Genomic DNA, 17,991 nt, shown 5'->3' on the forward strand with positions numbered 1-17,991 from the left:
ATGAAATGAAAAATTTATTTTGCTTATTAAAATTTAAACATTAAATTATTTTAATAACAATCTTAATAGTATATAAAATAACATTCTGCGATTTATAGTGTTATATTAAATCAATTATATCATAATTCTAAGTTTTAATGTCAAATAAATGCAATGATTATTGTAAATTTATCGGGTGTATCTAACTGTAGCATCGAAGGTACGTCATGATAAACTATAATAAACTATAATTTCAATTATTTTTTACAGTTTGAAAGTTTACTTGATTGCGACTACTAGGTAATTACAAATCAAATTGGACTGAAAAATTTAATTACTAAATTTTCACTAAATAAAAATAGCTATCCCAAAATCAAACAAAATAAGATTAATTAAATTAATAAATAATGAATCCACTGTAAGCTTCTTAATAATACGACGTATTTATCTTCTTGAAATGGCATAGATTTTAGATATGAACGTTCCCAAAGTGTTCTTTGTATGTCCGTGTCATTCTAAGCACTGGTGAGCGCTTGCCTGCATTAGTGCGGCATTTGTGCTCGCAAACAGCTCATGTGTTCGACAACTGGAAGTTCTAAACAAGTTAGAAGAGCTTAAAGCGCTCAATGCTGCTAAATGATGTTCAAAGAACTTTAACTACTAATCATTTATATATATGTTATATGTATATATATATATATATGTATATATTTTTATAAATATACTACGACAATAAACACATCGCCATCTAGCCCCAAAGAAAGCGTAGCTTGTGTTATGGGTACTTAAATGGCTGATGAATATTTTTATGAATAGTATACATACACAAAGCTGGGTCGCTGCCCACTGCGCCAATCGACTGTCTAATATATATATGTTATATATGCATAAATATTTATATATGTTGGTTGCCTGGAAGGTATCGTGTTTTAGCGATAAGGCCGCCAAATTGTACCTTCTGCCTTAACGATGTATTACGAGTATATTTATATTTTTTTTGTAATTTTTCTGTGGTGGTGTATTCATATTATATAAAGATGTAATTCTTGACCACATTTCTGACTGAACGGTGGTTTGCTAGACACGATTCAGTCAAATTTTCTCGATGGAAAGCATTTCAGAATTACTTCTTACGAAAATTATACGTATCTTTTTCCATAATTATTATTATTTATTGACTAATATTCGTAATGTATAGTCATTACTGATTATTTTATATTTTCTTTTAATAGTTAATTTGCATAATATAAATTTTAATTCATGGTCAAAAACATCTAAAATCGAATTTAGTCATGTCACGGATTTAGCATATTTATTGTGTCACAGATCTTATGAGAATACGGCTTCTGTGTAGTTTTTCACGCATGACTATTTATATTCTAGAAGAAGACGGTCAAAAAGCAGGCGTCTATACATATATAAGGCATGTAACTGCTTTTTGTGTCAGTTATGGCCCACAGCCTAAACAAACTTGAGAGACGTCGCCAATTATACCGATTTATTGCCTGCAAACAACTAAACAACCTTTTTGTTTAACTCCGGAAGACTGGTAGTATTAATTCGTCTGGTTTGTCTGTTTGAGTTTCTTTTTGTCAGAGTAGCTGTCACCACTTTAAGTAACTAGGACCATGCATATTGTAATCAAAACTAAATTAATAAAATAATTTTTGCTTACATAATAAATGTATTGAAAAGGCTTTGTCCTCACTAACTGACAGACAACTTACAGCCCTGACGGTAGGAATTTTAAATTTCCAGATATACTTTGAGCACCCTAGAGGTGTACTAAGAAAGGTATATTTAAAATTCTACCCGACGTTAAGCAGTTAAAGCTTGCGTTTTGGAGACGGCCATAGGCGATGAGATAAGATTTAATTATTCTACGGGATACAAGAAATTCTAAGCAGACGAAGTTGTTGGCATCCTCTTCGAGAATAATGAGTTCTTATGTCAGCTGGTGCAGGGATTGCTGCGTAGTGTCGGCAATTTTTTTGCATTATGATACGCATTGTGTAATAGTGGCTTAGAGCAGAGACCCACCACGCTGCTCCGACGCCGGCTGATGGTTTTCAGACATTATTAGAGATAATAACTGGGACCGATAGCGTAACGTGTTCTGTACGACTAAGATAAACGCCACGGAATACTTTGTCTACTATTTACACATCCTAATGCTAAAGACGAGAAAATGCACCCGATCCGTGCCAATCACGTAGTATTCAATGCCTAGAGAAAAAAAACGTTTCACTAACTCTTTAAAGATGACTAACGACGTTAGGCACCATCAAAAGTTACGACACCGTAACCGACAAACATAATCTGACACTTGACAGATAAAGAATAAATTTCGTTTTTTGTTTAACAACCTTAAATTAATACTGAAAAAGAAACGTATGACAATAAAAACACAAAATACCACACCGTGTGGCCATAATCTTAGACAAGTTGGGTTATATGAGTTGTCTTGAGAAAATCGATTGGTGAAAGCTAAATGTATGCCTAGCATTCTCCTTTGATTAGGCGTCACTTACTTAGGCATCGCCTTGTTGGTCGTTAGTGAAAACGGGCATATATTTCACCCTATTAGTATGCAATGCAATGTATGTAAATTAACATTGCAATTACCGCTGATTTGATATTTGTTTACTAGAAACCCGCCGATGGCGCTGCAAACAATTATTAAACAAATATAAATTTTACAGCGCCCTAAATTGAATTAGTAGCAAAAACCGTTATAATACGCAGCCTGTTCAAGTATCTGGATTAATTTGCGGCTGCCATTGTTTCGGCAAACGATAGCAAACATCAAACACACCTATGCTATTGTTTAGTTGTAATTAAGCTATCATTTATAACGAGCCGCAGCTTCGCAGGATGGTAGTCGGATAATTGACAACCCGACTTACGCTCGTAAGATGCTGTTAAAGTTGGAAAGGAATTGGAGATCATTCATAAGCATCAATTCAACCGCTATTATTATATACTGGACATAGGCTTTTGAAGATAGTTCAAAAACCCAAAGTCTCCATAGGGCTCCCAGCGACACGACTAAAATAAAAAATGTTTATTTGGGTAAATAAAATTACTGTAAACGCTAATGGCAGTCCTGTGTCAGAAGACACCGCTCTTCCATAATAATAAATACATAAAAACGACGTGTAATGAACTCAATAAAACGACGGACAATCGCAGAATAGCCTATTGATAGAACAACGTAATGAATACGCGCTTATTATTAAACTAACTACATTACACGAGTTATACAAACAAAATTGATTTGTGTTAATGTCGTCGTTGGGATCATGTTTAACGGTGCGGGGTCGCTATTCTATATGCCCCATATCGTGATCATTAGGATGAGCCTCTTCTTCTGAGCCTTCGTGGAGAAACATTGTTAAAAGTTAACAGTTTTTTTTTAATTTAAATAACAAATTACATTCTGATGGCGTCTAAGATGGTTGCGGGCTAACCTGGCTTGGCGCATGGCAATAAATTATATTAAAACCATTGCCCTAATCGGTGTCTACACTATATCGCCTGTATCGTACCGAAACACTAAATCACTTGTCAGCATATCTTTGTAAGCTGGGTGGCAGATCAGAACAAAGATAATTCAGAAACTATAAAATACCGATTTCTCCTTGACAGGAATCAAACCCAGGAACCCTTCACATATAAGACAAAAGCGCTCACCAATTTTTCACATTATTGTTAGGATTTACAGGCCTGAATTCCTGCTTACGAAAGTTAGCAATTCTTAGATATATATCCGCTTTGGAGACCGTTGGTCTAAATAATGATTGAATCCGTCTTGGCGTAAGCTTTTGACCCATTATATTCTTCGTTGAAGGAGTTTATACTTTTTGGTTAGATGGTAAAAATGCTCTGGTACTTTTCTTTGACTTGTTGCAGATGTTGGATCTTTCTCCTTTCTTTGTAGCACAGAGCTATTCTGCACGCAATCTGTTCAAACGTTTCCTTTTCTTGGCTTCTACGCGACTTATTTATTTGCTTTTCCAAGAAACAACAAACAATAATTTTACACTCAAATAAGTATTACAGTAAGTGGTTTTGTCAGGTAAATTAATCAATTTTACACTACATAATCTAACAAAGGCTATAACATTTAACTTATAGACGGCAAAAGATCGATTAAACTAGAAATAAAATAAATCCATACTAATATATAAATAAGAGCGTGTGTTTGTTTGTTTGTCCTTCCTTGACGTCCTACCCAAGCAACCTATCAACTTGATTTTTCTCCTAGATTTAGTTGAAAGGACAGATAGTAACATAGTCTATTTAACTCTATGTCCTTTCAACTAACAGATAAAGAGGAGACATAGCAATGGGAGAAGTTAAATTCTGTTTTTTGTGTGTGTGTGTACTAGAGTAAAAAGTTGATAATATAACTCTTCGTCCTTCGTCCGTTGCGTAGCTAGGGATTAAAGCAAGAACAAATAAACAAACAAAAACACTTCCGCATTTATAATATAAGCATGGATTAATTTGCCAGTAAAATTGCCGATCTTAATCTAATAATGTCCACACTATATCAGTTGTTCAAAGTATAGCTAGATAATAAGCTGGTTGGCAAATACCTACCTACCTAGTTTTCCATCCACCCTACACAAAGGGACGTTATGTCGTAACCTACGACACGCAAAGTCAATATTACTCAGAGGTAGGGGAGAGTCAACCAGATTACGAACTTTTTTATGTATAACATCTGATCTCCTAAAACACATGTTTATACGAACTTGTTTTCAAAAGGGGGATTGTTGTGATAAGAAATAAAATTCGACATAGTATACCGCATAATTTATTGTTGATTTAACCTCAATAAACATATTGCGGTGATAGCCTATTTGGCAGGAGCTCGACTTCACTTTCGGGGGGCCGAGTTCTAATCCCAGCACGCACCTCTAACTTTTCTAAGTGATGTGCGTTTTAAGTAATTAAAATATCACTTGCTTTAACGGTGAAGGAAAACTTCGCGAGGAAACCTGCATGCCTGAGAGTTCTCCATGATGTTCTCAAAAGTGTGTGTGTGTTCTCATTGTGGGAGGAGACCCGTGCCCTGCCAAGAAACATACGGTACACAATTTGGTAAGCGCATTGCTTCATAGCGGTCTCTTCCAGGCAACCAATGGTGTAAAAGTACAGTACACACAACTACAGTAGTAAAGTAGGTGGTGCATAAATACAACTGTGTATAAATAAATGTATGTACATATAATTATCCGTTTAAAAATGCGTTTATAATATACTACGTTATATTGCGGATTGCATTTCTGTGCAGCATTTCATGTCAACTACATGATTGTATTATACCATTAATAAATAAGGGAACTAGAGTTGAATTAATATTTTAAAAACCTTTAGTAACATGCTTCATGAAAACAAGCATTACTGTCGCGAGCATATTATATATAATGTCTGATATACAAGCTTCAGCTAGCATATATCCATAAAGTAGGTACTGAAACAGGTTTTTTTATTTTATAAAGTCCAAGAAAGAAGTTTTTATAAACATTTTCATTTTATATGTACGAAAATTAGTATTCTTAGCCTTTGTTTTTAGCTTTCTGTACACGGGGACAAGCACGTCGGCAATAATTTCTTATATCACGCAGCTGAAATTGCTGGCATCCGTTAACTAAATATATACATATATTAAGTTAATAAACACTAACCCCACGCCTCTCGCACATGACCTGATCGTATAATCCCATTGCCTGCGTCGGTCGGTCGGTTCGTACCGCAAACTATACTTCGCAGAATCCTCCTTAGAAATGCAGATTTCGTCTGCGCTTGAATAAATTTCACTACGTTACCGCATATTTGAATAAATTTTGCTATTTACTTCCCATTTAGACTTCTTCAGACACCTACTTACCTAATAAAATTTATTGCCCTTTTCTTTTTCAGTGGTATAACAAGTATATATTTTATTTTATAGTATGCAGGTAAGTACCATTTGGTATCTTTTTAGGGTTTTAATTGCTTCGTTAATATAAAGGTAACCGGGATGAAATAAATCAATAAACAATTTAAACACAACTAATATAAGTAAATATAATATTTAAAAAAGTAAAAAGGTATGGATGGACGGTTCTGACTTTAGATTGTAAGGGTACAAATTGTTTTATACCGACTTCAATAACAATATAATCCTATAAAGATGCTGTTAAAGTTAAAAAGGAATTGTAGATCACTCATCATCATCATCATCAATTCAACCGCTATTGTTATATGCTGGACATAGGCTTTTGTAGAGAGTTCCAAAATCCAAAGTCCTGGGCTCCCAGCGACACGACTTATTTCGTCCGTTCAACTCGTTGGGATTGCGTTTACAGGTGAGGTGTCGCCTTTCCAGCACCTTAAGACCCCAAAGTCCATCGCCACATATCTTCACGAAGGCTCAGAAAAGCCACTTCTTCTAAGCCTTCGTTGCTTTAGTTAAAAGTAAACTGTTTTTATTATAATCGATTACATTGTTATTTATGTAAGTACGTGAGTAAGCACAAATTTTTTGAAAATACAGAGCCGATTTGCTTTTCACTTTCTAGGAGAAGTTCCTATTAAGTTTTATACAGCCAATTTTAATTTTAATAATAATAATTCTTGAATGAATGAATACACTTTTATTGTACACCACATAAACATAACAAATTAAAAGTAAAAATTTAACAAAAGGTATACAATTTGGCGGCCTTATCGCTACATAGCGATCTCTTCCAGGCAACCAAAGGCGTTAAAACAGCTCAAGAAGAGAGGTAGGTGGTGCATTTAACTGAACTGTGTTGCAAATAAACATGCATATATTCTTCCTGTGATAATAAATAGAAGTTGGTAGTAGTAGTAGAGCTTTTTTTGACAGTGCTCGATCCGGGGAAGTTTTGCCGCCATGCTTACTTTTGCTGCAATGCTGTGTTCCGGGACTGAAGGGCATGGTTGCCGACATTGAATTAAGAATATATACAGACCCCTCATTCAGCCAAAATTTATGTATGCAGTGCATTGTGTCCAAAAACAGTGAAAAAACCCTGCGCACGTCCTACTTAACACCCGTGGAATGTTGCCAACTCACAAATTATTTTCCATTTTCCCATTTTATGGTGAACGCTTAGAGGTAAAATAATAACTGTCAATTGCTAAATAGTATGAAGTGACGAACCGTTTGTTCGAGAAACCTTTCTAAAGTGAAGTGGTTTTTGATTCTTTAATATTAGACGTGTACACGGTTTCTGTTCAGGCACATGAGGCTTAACACCTAAGCTTCATGTTGATGGACAGGGCAGCACATTGCAGGACGTTTTCCTTGCATGCCCTACAAACTGTTGCTCTGTTTACACGCGATGGCTATCCACTTATCTGCTTAGACCATCAGTAATGAGTGTATAAAAGAAAAAACTTTTTTCAAACCGTATAATAGATAACAGAAGCCTCACGTACTTATGCCAAGGCTCTTTGACTCTGTGGCGGTTTGGAGTATCAAGTGGAGCTTATAGTGAATTATAAAATGCTATCTAATTGCTGCACAAATTGCAAGTTTATATTTTGAAATATACAGTCTGTCATAGAGTGTTTTTATTCCAATAATCGAGCTAGCTGACTGTCGTCGAGCCTAAAGTATTATGTCATAGTATACTTCGGCCTACCTTTCGGGGTGACCGGTTCGAACCCCGGTATCTTAAATTGTATGTGCATTTTTTACCATATGCAATTATTTATTATAATTACTTTAACGGTGACGGAAATCATCATGAGGGTTCTCCATAATGTTCTCAAAGGAAAAGTCTATCAATCGGCACTTGGCCAGCGTGGTGAACAGCCTTAACCCTTGCTCTCAATCTGAGTAAAGACACGGTCCATATAGTAGGTCGGGATAATTCTAATTTTAATAGCCCTATTAGTGGCCGTTTTTCAATGGGAATATGTAAATAACGGAATTTTATGTGACAGGCGAGTAATCTCAATAATTGACAATATACTTTCATTTCAATACACCAATCCGCACTAGGCCAGTGTGGTGGACTACGGCCTTGAACACTTCTCTATGTCGGAGGAGATCCTTGCCCAGTAGTGGGCCGGTAACGGGTTGATATGATGATGCTGATGATACTTTCATTATAAAATTTATTGAGTCATCGTTTATAGTGTCGAACACTATCCTACGCCTTATCGCCAAAGTTTTCAACAGAAAAAAACGGAAATAAATAAAAATTTAGTTAGTAATACAGAGTTATAATCCTCACTTAATATTTTGAATTCAAAAGTATTTTATCCTTCCTTTACTCCCTAACTAAGCAGACAATCAACTTGATTTTTGGCTTAGACTTAATTTAAAAGACGTAGAGTAACATAAGCTTTTAGCTCAGGAACACACGGTTCCCACTGGATTCGTAGTACACCGTTATAAACACGTACGAAGAACTCTGAGAACTGCTAGTAACTTGTTGTACGGGAGCTATGGTGATACGCTCGACCGTAACAATAGGAAGATCTTCCTCCGAGCGGGTGATCGTGCTCGGGGTACGAGATCCGAATATTCATTTTTGGAAGTTGTATATATAGGCATTCTTCGTGAACACTTCGCTAGCGCGATGGAGGATTTTTGTAGCGCCATCTAGTTCTGTAATGTGGAGACCGCTACACTTGTTGTCATCATCAACAGTACCAGGACTAAAGGCATCTTCCATCGCATGGATTTGCCCATAATCAGCACGCTGGGGAGACGGGTTTGTGTACGCAGTAGATGGTAGTGTAGAGCACGCTGCTAGCCGTTTTTATTATAGGTACCAGCAACTTATAGTTTTAGGGAATTCCTAACAAACATTTACAAATGAGTAAAACAGTTTCTGTTCCATGGATCACTTGTTTGCAGTAATGAGCCAACTTGCGCCGCCGAGCCCGCGCTAATTACTTACTCCGCGGCGGCTGTTGCTTGTTCAGTTGACATTTAGAGTTGCATTTAACAATCCGCTCGACCTGCGGTACCTCGACTGCCTTTTCGCGTGAATAACTAGAGTTAGGTCTGCTTTCCACGAGTGAAATATAACTTAATATTAACTTAATAATGTTGGAATAAAGCAAAAAAAGAGCGATAGCGCAATACTGGCTAGTGATATTTGTTTATTATTTGAAAACTATCTTTATTTTGTCAATAAAATGAAACAAATGTTAAGCAATAGATGTAATAAGTTATTGTTGCTAAAGTAAGCTAATATTTTTTTGTTGTTTAGGATAACACACCTCTGTAAATAAATAATGAGTAAATAAAAATACAATAATTAAAACTTAAACCTTATCACGTACGCAAAAATGAACGTAACACTTTTTTGCCTTATATAAACGTGCTGCTTCCGAAGGCAAGCACATTATTTACACTTATTCAAATAAATTATACTAAACTAATAACTTGCACTATCGACGATCTCATATAATACTTATGCGTAGTTGTCAGTTTCGAATTCTTTCTATACATATATACAATAAATTCAAATTACATGTATTTACTAATCATTTTCTTGTACAATATTACTGCGATTATTTTCGTTAACAAATGAGACAGTGGAACAGTTGACTTATTCCTGCGACCCTTTTAAAGCATCAAATAAATAGCGTTTTAGTATTAACTATATGTACCAACGCTTTATAAGTGACTGTGAAAGGTATAATTAAATATATCTGAAATTTGAATTTGGTAACGTTGCTGTACAGCTAAACTAATATTGGTGGAATTGCGTAGAGAGATAGCTGGTATCCTGTATTGAACATGGGATGCATTTATCCCCATAAACTAAAGGTTGCCGCGACACTGTACAAAAATCTGAAAACATGCGGGCGAAGTCGCGGGCAGGAACTTGAGTGGAATATTTTTGTAGCGTTAGCTGACACGTAATAAAGTTTGTCTAACGGTGTGTGTGCTGCAGTCAGTTGAATGTTTTTAATTACTCCGACACCAAGACACTTCAACGTTATATTGTCAATACATAGGACAAACAACTGGAGCTGTGAAAGAACAGGACATTTGGCCAGGTTTTAATCTCGTGTTAATTTTCGACTTTTATTACTTTCAACTCTTCCAAATTAAAATTCTAAATTCATTTATTTCAAGTAGGCCTACTTTATAAACACTTAAAACTCCAAGTCTGTCTTGTTGCAGTACCTTAACATTAACATTTTGCATTTTGCATATGCCTTTCACATCAGTCTTATAGCGACTGTAGGAAACGTTGCAGTTTCGATCTACTTTTTCAAAGGTCCATATTACAATTAGACACGTTTGAAACAAGAGATGACACATTGCTGAATTTTAATCTGTATATTAAAAGTATTTATGATTTATTATTCATATATTATTCATCAGTTTTCTCAGTACCCATTAAAGAAGCTACGCGTACTTTGGGGCTAGATGGCGATGTCTGTATTGACGTAGTATATTCATTTGTTTATTTATTTACCTTTTCGTAATGATTTAACCATCTTGTTAGCCGCTCTAACTGTTAGATCTCCGAGCAGTGCAGTGAGACGCGCGGTGTGGCTGCTCTATTTTCTTCAGCAAATAAAAAACAGAAGCGGTGATAGCCCAGTGGGTAGCACTTCGACTTAACTTTTGGGGGGCCGAGTTTGAATCCCAGCACGCACGTCTTACTTCTTAATTTCAATTTTTATTTATATAGAATATATAATATCATAAATGTTTTTCATTATCATACTTTGCCTTCTTGTTCTATCATCATCATCATCATCAAAATATCAACCCATTACAGGGCTCGGATCTCCTCCCACAATGAGCAGGATTAAGACCACAACGTAGTCCACCACGCTGACCCAGTGCGCATTGGTGGACTCCATACGCCTTTGAGAACATCATGGAGAACTGTCAGGCATGCAGGTTTCCTCACGATGTTTTCCTTCACCATTAAAGCAAGTGATATTTTAATTTCTTAAAGCGCCCATAACTTCGTTAACTCGACCCTCCAAAAGTGAATCTGAAGTAATTTCGACTAGCCTATCACCGATTTGTTCTATAGTAAGTGAAAAATTTGGCACACATATTTAGCTTACATCCCGAAGATCGACAAGAGATGTTCTTAAACCCGGAACATACTCCTACAAATTTAGAAATATATCCTTCGTTGCCTTCACGGTGGTACAGCTTAACATATCTCCATCCTGTTCTGGAAGACGACGCTATATGGGATAAAAATATCATATATAACGTCGTCTTCCAGTAAAAACCAAAAATAATGCGGGCAAAGTCGTAGGCAAAAGCTAGTATAGAATAGGTGCAGTACAGGTCACAGACAGACGCTAAAATTTTATTTATTTATATTGATACAATGCATCTCGCAGTTTCCCTTAACAAAAGTGTATTTCAAAGAGAATTTTAACACCGTATCTTTACAAGCATTTCAAGTTGGGGTGCTAGCGCGTGACAGACATACATAAAGCGGTATCATCTATCTCAGATCATTGTGTGCTCGTGACAGGAATATCCGAGAAATTACCACTTTGGTCTCCATCCAAGCATGTTGGAGCATGTTCGCGGAACACCACGTGCAACGTGCTCAGTATTCCACTGATTTGATTACATTTTCTTTCTGTATTACAGTTGTAAGTTGTTTTACAAAGATGAAATATGGACTGATTGATTACACTAGTTATATTTCTTACATACTATAATATACAGCGTGTAACCGAGTTCCGAAATAATTTTGAAGGATGCATAACTATATTTCATTAGGAATGCTGCCCGCGACTTCAGAATTGAGTCTAAAGCTTCGCTCGTTAACAATTTTTAATCTTACACAGGAACTATTTGACAGATCAGCATAGAAACAACATGTCCTTTTCCATAGCATAGGTGAAATGCGAACCAAATTCCAAAGCTGTCTGCCCGCGGCTTAGCTCGTAAAGAATTTCCAATTTTCTCTCGGGAACTTCTTAAGGAACCGGGAGAAAAGGCAGCCTATGTTCTTTTCCATGTCATAACCTACGTGCGTGCCAAATTTCATCCAAATCCGTTCAGCCGTTTTTGCGTGATGAGTAACAAATATCCACTTTTTCATTTTTATAATATCACAACAATATAGTAGGAGAGTCAGTCTGTAGTACATCCTACACCATTCATTCGCTAACGATACAGGTATATTCTTCGAAAATATTACATAATACTACTCCATGGCATTTTGAGGCAATTGTAGTGTTTTTATTAAACGCAATCTAATAGATACATTTTTCATAACATACAGCAGTAAATGATAACTTGACTTTAACAAGGTACTTATTATAAGTGACAATATATGATTATAGTAAAATTTCACACTCTAGGAATAAAAAAGAGAATTATGACTGTCTTCTTTATAAAGTGGCTAGTAATCGTAGAAAACATAAATAAAGGGCGTTAAAAAGCATTTTTTATTGTCTTTTCGTGGTTTAAATTTTAAATACAATGCTGACTCTATGCGAACGTTAGAAAGTCTGCAGAGCTCTGCATTGCCTCTTGCGTGAATATTTAAACTCGCCGAGAGTCCAGGAACAGTTGTAAAAAATACATATTAGTCAGGGGATAGCCGCGCTGTCTACTGCGCCTTTATATGATTCCGTTTAATGCTTTTACCATTGAAATATGACATCTGGGAAAGCAGCTGTTCTATATCTTTAACTTTCGCTTCATCATAAATAAGTATTTAAATTAATACTTATTAAATAGCGCCTTGCTTCAGCGATAAATATAGTGAGGAAACCTGCACGCTTAAGAGTTCTCGACAATGTTCTTAAAGGTGTGGAGTCCAACAATCCGCACTTAACAAAAAATTGCTTAAAATCTTCCTTAAATAAAAGGACCAACTAACGCCAAAAATAGCACTGGTAGTTTCTCTGCTTAGCGCGTCGCAACTCTTCGGATTTTGTATAATTGAATACATTATTGCAGAGTATAATGGAAGATTTCGGTGCGAGTGGACTCGAGCCCGCATCACTGCGGCTATCGCGTCCGGAGTGCCTCAAACACTGGGCCACGGTTCACTGGCTTGTCAGTTTCGCTGATAGTCTGTGACATTTCGCTATTTCATAATTCCTACCGTACGTTAACTGGTGCTGCTAGCGGTGATAGCCCGGGAGGTCGACTTCACTTTCGGGGGGCCGAGTTCGAATCCCAGCACGCACCTCTAACTTTTCTAAGTTATGTGCGTTTTAAGTTATTAAAATATCACTTCCTTCAATGGTGATGGAAAACCTGCATGCCCGAGACTTCTCAGTGGCTGGGTGTTTATATGTATACTAGCGTACCCAGCTCGCTTCGCCGGGCTAGATTTTGCTTTATTTTATTTATGCAATAAACTTACATCATTAAATTTTTAATTTAAGTCTCATAATATATTAAATCAATTATTTCTCTCCGTATTCATTCTCTTCTATTCTCTTCTCGAGCGGGTGAAGATCATTATCTACACCCATGTACACCCAACAATAGAATATCATCATAGTAAATAAAAGCTGTATTTGACAGTTTGACATTTCAAAAATATGATTATAAGTATTTATGTTTATTATTCATAAAAAATTTCAAAACTCATCTTAGTCCCCATAAGTTTTGTTTCAGTAATGCTTAATGTTATAATGGGATTTTCCTATAAGCTTACGTTTTATACAAAATTTTAACTTATTGAGATACATCTCAAAGATTTTTGGCAATTTTTTATAACTTAATAAACAATCTTTTGCTTGGACCCCTTGTTTAGTTTTACCCTTTGGATACGGAACCCTAAAAAATGAATATTGAACTTTTATGTAATCAACTGCAAATGTGGTGTGCAAACCACACCGCGGTCGATAGCACTTGTGCCGAAATGAGTTTTTTCTCGTCGTAAGTGAAGACAATTTTTCATGATGAAGACCCTTGCAATAAGGTTCAGGTTGTTGCCCGTTCCGCCATCAAATCAACTTTACTGCTTATAGGATCGCTGTTTACGGCGCTGTAAATCAACTCCACTTCGGGATACGGAGTTTAGGAAATGACATACTTAGGACGCCGTTCCGATGCCATGGGCATACGACGTTTTATTCGACAAACCAATACAGAATCCCATTCCTGATGCGGGACATTTCAGGTTCGATGCATGAATGAATACGCTTTTGTTATAAACCAAAGAAAAGAGTAGTTACAAACATACACACATAGAGCAAGACCTTTTGTGAAGAAATTTTGTGGCCTTATCGCCATATATCAAAGAAGCAAAAGGAAAAAACATAAAAAAGAGGTAGGTAGTGCAATTAATGATATGTAAACATTACACAAATATATAGTATATATATATATATATATAAATATATATGTTCGATGTTTGAATAGTAGTAGAAACTTTTGTGACAGAGCTCTTCCGGGGAAGTACTTACTTCTACCGCCAACGATGTAATTATAGACACATGACGCTTAACACCTACGCCGCCTTGATTGACCCAGGGCGGGACGAAGTATTGCTCTGTTATTGTCGATGGCATTCCTATAACTATAAAGTGGGTCATAGCTCGGTCAATCTATTAATGTAATTTAAATAAATTAATGTATGTAAATAAAGTAAATAAATATAATAAGTCAATACACACATTGCCATCTGGCCCCAAAGGCAGCGTAGCTTGTGTCATGGGTACTGAGATGACTGATGGATATTAGAATGAATAATATGCATCTCCATTCTGTCTGTAAGTCACTACAACAAACTATTATAAAGCTCTTCAAGCTAATTGAAATATTCGTATTGTTGCCACGTAATCAATACTTATTATTATTATTTTCTCTGATTAGTAATTTGGTCTCCCAAGTAAAAAGTGTCCTTACTTTTATTTCAATTAAGTAGGTTTTCTATTCCTTTGTTTTTTTTTTCTTGTTTATTAGCTTGTTACAATATCATGTTGATAGTGTTGTGGATTACATATTAACCCGCACTTTTTTTTAGATTTAGGAGCTATTGTTATACTACGTCATAATTTTCCCTATATATTTATTTAAAAAAAAACAAATTTCCTATAGAAACCGTTACGATGTTAATAAACTGTCGTTCCAGGTTAGTATCGAGTGAGATCTTAGTCAAGCGATAACTATTTACTGAACTAAAGCGTAGATTGGCACTATGCTTCGGCGTAGGTACGCTACGTCGCAACGCTAACGATGAAGCTACGTCGCGTCGTATGCTTTTACTACGGTACTACGAGTAAACCATCAAACGGGTCACATGTACACTTAGGGTTGTTTATGCTCGCAATCGTCAAGTTGTTTTCGACAGTCGAACACTGTGACGTCTCTTATCCTGTTCTTAAATTTGCTATTAAAGTTGAGACGATTTAAAGTTTTAAAAGAAGTCTCGTAATTTCCATTTTACTCTTAAGTTACAGAGTATCGATAGCTGAAACAAACCTTTTATTAGGTGCTTAAAATTATAGAAAGCGTAATAATGATAGCGCCGATTAAGATTTGTACCATCCGAGGATGAATATCCAGATTTTTAGAAGTTCGATTAATCGGAGAACCGATAGACGGTGGGGTCTTGATGTGCTGGAATGGTGTCACGTTATTCTTTAATCTTAAAGGTAAAATAACCACAGGTATCACAGCTGATCATGTCACTGTCACCACTGACATAAGTGAAACGTTCCGAAAAACGTAAAGATGTACCCGAACATTTAAATAAAAGCTTAAAATTTATTATAATTTAAAAGAATGCAAAGGCATGGTACAATGGCAACCCCGTACCGATAAGCGCAGCGTAGGTCGCCCCCGACAGGTGTACAGACGACGTCAGGCGAATCACTGGGAGCCGCTGGAGGCAAGCGGCTCGGATCCGTAAATTGTGGAAATCCCTAAAAAAAAGACCTATGTCCAGCAGTGGACGTCTATCGGTTGATAATGATCTATGGATATCTTATTGTTTCTAGGTAGATATTTAGCTACGACAAGGGTATGTCAAATTAACCATGTTCCGCCGTGCAAGCGTGTTAATTATTAAATGTGTACACCTTGATTATTATTAATTAGGCCTACTTGAAATAAATGAATTTTGAATTTTGTTTTTTTTTTTAATTTTGATTATATCAAACCATTACCGGCCCACAGGGCACGGGTTTCTCTCACAATGAGAAGGGGTTAGGGCCGTAGACCACAACGCTTTTCCAGTGCAGATTGGTGGACAAAACACACCTTCGCAGAGTTATGCATCGTGATATTACTTCTTTGTAGATGCTCTGTCACAAAAAGCGTTACTATTAAATTATTTAGAATTCGCAGGCATGCAGGATTCCTCACGATGTTTTCCTTCACCGTTGAAGCAAGTGATAAAAGTAATTTTGAAACGCACATAACTTTAACACTAAGTTAGATGTGCGTGCTGGGAATCGAACTCGGCCCGTTTACACCTGTAATTGAAATAAGCCGTTGTTTTAATACTATTAAATTAAATAGCTCTTGTGAAAATTCAACGATTAAACAATTATTCTCAGTAATACTGTTTCGGTCTACGTGAGTTTGCTGACCTTTTAAATTAATTGCATGCATAATTTAAGCATTATGCACGACATGCATGTATCCGTGAACCCGGATATTATGGTACCCGATTGCACGATATTAATATCGGGCTATACCTTCCTTTATACGATACTATACATATTATTATAAGAAGCGGTAGTAGCCCGATATGTCGATAGGGTCCAGTTCGAATCCAGCCTCTCTAACTTATACAGGTTATGTGCATTTTACGTTATTGAAATGTCACTTGCTTCAACCGGCATACCTGAGAGTTCTCCATAATTGAATAGTACAGCCTTTTGTGACAGAGCTCCCTTAGAGAATAGCTCCTTTAGAAATACCACTGCCGACAAGCAGCAATTTTGCACCCCAGTCTAAAGGATGTGGTTACCGGTGTTCCAAACTCGCCCTGGTCTAAGAAGAAGCCCACAACAAACTTAGCCGGTTGTTTTTATTTTGTTATCACCATCTCACATTTTCATTTAAAACTATTAAAGAAGCAACCTGGTTTGAGCAATAATTTGAACCGAAGCATTGTTATCGTTGACGTAGTACTTTTTACTATAGTAGGACTTTTTTATAAGTTTACGTTTAATACAAACTTTAATCTTTTAAGAGACATCTCTGAGATATCAAATGGTAGTTTATTGTAAAGGTGTATACAATTTCCTTTAAATGAATTACTTATTTTATGTAGTAGACTACTATATTGCACTGCAAGTTTATTTTTGCTTCTAATGTTTAAATAACTGCACTCAAATTTTCTCATAAATTTAGATATATTTTTGTGAACGTAAATTAAATTTTCAAATATGTACTGGCTAAAAATTGTCATTATCTTAACATCTTTTCCCATTTTTTCGTTCAGTCCCACTAATGGGCACGGGTCTCGACTCTCGTAGGAGAGACGGTTTTAGAAACACACCACGACACAATGCTACAGGAAATATAAAATACACATTACCTTTAATAACATTTATGGCCCGATTCTGGATTTCATAGTTGGACTTGCTTACCATTAGACCAACGAGCCACTTAATCTATTGTCGGATAATTAAAAAAAAACTGAACACTCAAAATAAAAGTATTAAGCTATAAATGTGTGTTACATCACATACTTTTTAAATCGTAAACAACAAATACAAATATAAATCATTTTGTATAATTATTACCTTACACCGTAACTCAGGAACTAATTACCTTGATTTTTGGCAGAGAGTTAGTTATAAGGACGGAGAGTGACATAGGCTACATGTTATCTCAAGAAAACAAACGATTTCTACGGGATTTGGAAAAAACCGTAATAAATGCGGACGAAGAACGCGGGCAGTAGTTAGTATTTTGATATATTCGCTATATGATACGCATCGTTCTCCAATAACCGCATACATTCGGATCGCATTAAAACAAGCAATTACTGTTCATATCGCGCAATTCCGCGGCTCGTGCTCGCGGCGGAGAGCACTTTAAACTAATATCAG

The 17,991-nt window shown here is 36.1% G+C and overlaps 1 protein-coding gene across 1 annotated transcript in view; it reads left to right on the forward strand.

Annotated features, from left to right (window-relative positions):
- Nucleotides 1–17,991, forward strand: part of LOC120634280 (ly-6/neurotoxin-like protein 1) — a 33,511-nt gene that overhangs the window by 14,115 nt on the left and 1,405 nt on the right. The gene's annotated exons all lie outside the window — the stretch shown is intronic.

The sequence above is a fragment of the Pararge aegeria genome, chromosome 23, assembly GCF_905163445.1.
Source record: "Pararge aegeria chromosome 23, ilParAegt1.1, whole genome shotgun sequence".
Lineage (NCBI taxonomy): Eukaryota > Metazoa > Arthropoda > Insecta > Lepidoptera > Nymphalidae > Pararge > Pararge aegeria.